The sequence below is a fragment of the Anopheles aquasalis genome, chromosome 2 (assembly GCF_943734665.1).
Source record: "Anopheles aquasalis chromosome 2, idAnoAquaMG_Q_19, whole genome shotgun sequence".
NCBI classification, from domain to species: domain Eukaryota; kingdom Metazoa; phylum Arthropoda; class Insecta; order Diptera; family Culicidae; genus Anopheles; species Anopheles aquasalis.
Window position 1 is genome coordinate 83,550,790 of NC_064877.1, and position 4,857 is coordinate 83,555,646.

Consider the following 4,857-nt stretch of genomic DNA (forward strand, 5'->3'; position numbering starts at 1 on the left):
CGGTGTGGTCGGTGGCGGTGGTTGAAAACACTAGAGAGAGAGAGGGAGAGAGATATCTCGATGCGACTGGAGATGTCCTGCGGAATAGGTAGCTCCCAATAGTCACATGAACACTCGTTGCTGCGGTGCGGCGAGCGTCGTGAAAAATTGACAAAAATAGCACGCCCACCGGTTGCACCACCGCGTCTGTACGTGCAGCATACAGGTTGGGATGGATTATGTTTTGAAACCGATTGAATTATTGGCCATCCGGGAGGTGCGGCCAGATGGAAGCCATGCATTGTCCGCTCAGTACCACTATTGAAGGAATTCGCAGCCGCAAGAGCTGATAGGAAATGTGTTGTTCTTTTGAAATAGTATTTTATTAAAAATGCAGTATCACAAAACAAATAGTTTATCAATGTTTTAGATTTTTTTAAATGTTTCCAATAAGTCGGACTGTATTTAATAAAAGCAAATCTAGCTTCATTTTCATTTCGTAGTATGAAGCATTAATGTGTTAAATGATTTCAGGATTTATTATTTCTCCCAATCAACTGTACCCTTTAGCTTCTTCGCTATAATGTTCAATATACCACACTCTAATTCTAATCAACGTCCAGTATGTACAATAGAATGGACAATATGTTTTAATAGAGTTAATGCTGATCTAAGCCAAAAGGAAATTAGTTTCTATTCAGGCGTTTATGAAGTTATGGTCATCTACTTGCGTACATGCTCGTAAGGTGGTACCATAATTGAAAGTAAGGATAATTGTGTACAAAACATACCTTTCCCGGATCCTCGAAAACCATAACGGGTTAAAGCTGCAGTGCTCCTGGGAGTTCACTTCGATGCTGGCGCGTATTGTTTTCCTCTTTGGCTCTAGTATTGTCCCTGTAGTATCCTTCGAGATTTGTTTCAGCCTTCAGCGCCGTCGCCAACGCGGTCTCTGTTCGGTCATCCAACACGATTCGTTTGTTTAAGTCAACGCCTGAAGGGGAATTGCGTGTATCTTTCGCCGTAAGACACACGCCAACCGGCTACGATGCGGAATAGATGATCCTTGTTGTGTGCCACGAAATGGAAATCCCCAAATAAGGACCATACAAAAACCACACCACACAAAAACCGCACCCCGGGGGGGAGCAAGAGCAAGTCAGAAAAAGCGCCAACGCAAACGCATCCACAACCCCTTCGACTCCGGGCCCCAAAAAGATATGATTACGATCTGATTTTTATTCAATTTAGCTCTGCGGCCCGTGCTGCTGCAGAAGATGCTCGTTGGAGAGTAGCAGGAGTGCACGATAACATCACACCGTCGGTACTGTGGCCACTACTTGTGCTGCGGCCAGAGAAAAAAGAACCTTAATACGAGGCCGCACGTACGGTGAGAGTCTATTGAGTATTAGCCAACCACACATACACCAGCACCACCAAATCGATTGGGCGAAACAAAGTCTGGGAATGACAGAAAATTATGTCCGCACCCCAAACTCTATCCAAACCCCCTCCCGACGGTCGAGCCAGTAATGGCCAAGGTTGGGTGGCCACAACCATCGGAACGGAATTTGTGACCGGGATTACAGCTCGTTCCTTCCGGATTTGCTTTCCTCATTTGGCCGGTCGTCGACGTCGGCGTGCATCTCCTTTTCCTCTTTCCCCGCTGGATCCCTTTTCTTTTCGGAGACGGCATTCCAAGGCACGCCAACCAAAGCACAGGGCAAAGCAAAGCTTCGATATGCCATTATCGTATCATAGTTATCCTTGTTATTATATCACATTATCATCTTGTTACTCCGCTGCCTCACCTTCGAGCGCAAGCACGTGTGTTGGTTGGTTTTTGGTCTTTGGAGAGGGTGAAATTACCCCGAAAGCACCGACTTCTTTCCTGGTCACCTGGCGGATACACCACGAAGATGCGAGGGATTGAGATAATCAGGACGCTAGTCTGCAAAGGGTTCGTTATCGGTTTTCAATTTATGTTAATAATAGATCTTTTTATGTCGAGCCATCCAAGGCCAGCTCGGGAAGGTGCACAGGCGACTCCTTCTTTGCTTCAATTCTATTTCGAAAGAGTCGATTTGTGACTACGAGAAGGTAGCCAAGACTCTGGAGGCCCACCAATTACGCGATTGTTGTTTCCTGTCTTCTGCAGAGTTGGAGAATCATCTCTTCTTTAGTCTGGCTTAGCTCGAACTTCTTGAACAGAAGTCCACAATTACATATTGCCCATTAATTCTCCTCCTGAAAGATGAACTCACTATAGGGAATGCCACCTAGAATTCAAATTTCCAATAATAGAACCACCAATTACCTGGCACCAAACCTATTCAGCATTGACTGCCATATTTTTGCTCCTTAATTTTCCGGCTTAACCGAGCATTCTGGGCATTTCTCGCACAAAATTTTTTTCCCCCAAAAAACCGTTGCTCATTATTACCGACACAAAGTGCACTCTTTTCCCTCCCTTTTGGCGTCAATAATTTGTTGCAATGTGGGTGCCGGTTCGGTGCCGAGCAATCACCATCCGCGCTAATTTCCGCACCAACGCGACGTTGCAAATGTTCATTTTCCAACTGACAAATGATTTGCACTTCGGGCCGCTAGCGTGCCCCACGGTCGCCCCCAAAAACGCGGTTCGCCCGGACCAGGAGGATCGCAATCGATGCTTCACTTACTCACCGCCTACTTGCTAGAACGTTGCATTTTGCATCGCTTTTTGGGCGCCTTTTTCCTTTCCAAAGCGAGCGTCAGTTCACTCGCCCGCGGTACAATAAGGGCGGTGGTTTGGCTTTAGCGGGCTTCGTTCAAGTGATTATCGGGCGTTTTGGCGTGCCCTCTAGGGGCGGGATATGAGGGAAGGAAGAAGACGCCCACCCTTATTAACTGCCGTACGATTTTTCAATAATCCCACTAATGGAACAATGATTGATGGTGATTGTGTCTGCGGGTTTTCGTGGCGAGGGAATGTTCTGTGCGAGGCCGCTTCTTTTTTGGCACCCGGGGCCGGGAAATTCCTGCCATAACCCAGGAAATCAGCAAAAAAAAGAGAGCAAAAGAAAAAGATAAATATTCTTGTTTAGTCAATTATCCGTCTTAAGGCAACTGGAGGCCGCTCTGATGGTCGTCCCTGCGCTCGCTTCAACTACTTGAAGGCGATACTCAATAATCTCGCCTTCACTCGGCGTTACGGAGTGACCTCGCCGGGATCAGGGAGATTATGAATAGAACAAAAACACCCATCGGCCGCCCCCGGGTTGGGATCGATTGGAGCATAAAAGGCCATTGCGTAGCCTTGGTCGACTGTGGTCGGTAAACATCCAGCCACCCTCTCGGTTTCGTTTGTCATTGAAGATGTTTACCATATTGTGTGCTTAATAAGTGCACAAACTCGACCAACTGAAGGAGGAAGGAAGGTTGTTCGAGGAATGGTAGAATGGATTTTCTCTGGCTCTGGCCAGGACAGGAAGGAAAGCGGCCTGTGACTCGGTTGTCGATTTGGTTTGTGCTGTTTTTTGGGCAGGGGAGTAACGCGGGAAAAACAAATCCATTTGGGCAACCGCAGCTGCAGGGAATGACGGATGGATGTTTGGAAATGATCGTAAGGAATCGCGACATTGAGACCGCTTTTTTTTTGTTGCCAGGAATGAAATACATTTCTGGTAGTATAAAGCATATTTTAAAAATAGTTTTCCCCTTTGCTGCTCTATGTTTGTAGCATAAAAAAATGCACTTCGTAGTCGGATTTACGATTAGCATTCGTGGCTAACAATAACAATATTGTAGAAAGGTGTTATACTCGTAACAAAGGATTTTCGTCCACCGGAAAAAAAACATTTACCATCGAATAGAATGCATCCTTTCCTTCCTTCGTTCTGCAGAGGGGATGCACTTTTGGACAATGAAGAACTGCTACTCGAAAGCATTATTGTGTGTTGCTTCGATGAACACAAATCTCTCTGCCGCCAAAATGTAGTAAGGGAACTGACCAGAAAGGCGTGAAGGGGGTTTGTTGCAAGCAAATCTGAATCCCAACAACAACAAAAAAAGAGTTAGTCTACCGCCTTCACTGCGGCGGCCACGCAAAGTCAGAAATCATTTCATCCTTTCTGGTGCGCGCACCGTAGGCGTAGCGTTCCCGGAGGGGACGGAATTACAAAAGATGCCTCCCGGTCCCCCCTCCAAAACAATGGCCGATCGCCAGGAACAACGCCTGTTTCAAGGGGAGAGGAAATGGGAATGATGATGGACAGCTGAAAAGCGCTCCACTCCCTTCCCTTCCCGGCTGGCCCATTAATGAGAGAGTTGTTTTTAGAAGCTGGCAAGTTTTGTGTCCCCTTCTCCTGTTGCTCTCGAGCTCGAGTTCGGTGTTTTCCGGATCCTTTTTTTTTAACATCCAATGGAGGTGCTGGTCAGTGGATCCGTCGTCGGATCCGTCTAGGCATATTTTTGGACTCAACTCGTTGTTGCGCCTGTTGCGCTTTCTGTCCACAAGCGATGGACGAAAGGAAATTTTCCACTTTTTTATCCGCTTGGCCATTCGAACGTCGGTGGTTCCAAGGACTGCTGGACTACCGGCCACCGGCGCCCCCCGGGGGGTGTGTTCGTTCCGTTGTTTACCAGCATTTAAAAGACATTGGTGACAGGTTTTTTGAGTGATTAAATGCTTCAAGTGATGTGGAAAACGTTTCACTGCCACTGGTGGCGAGTCAGAGTCGACTCGTCAGCGAGATCACAGACAAACCGAGACGCGGGAGAAACAACGAAACAAAAAGACAAACTTCTCGTATTTAATGCGTGTTTGTCCATCTGTTGGGCACTGTTTAGTCACGGCAAATAAGCATGACTGGTCTTCCTCGCTTCGGTTCCGTCATT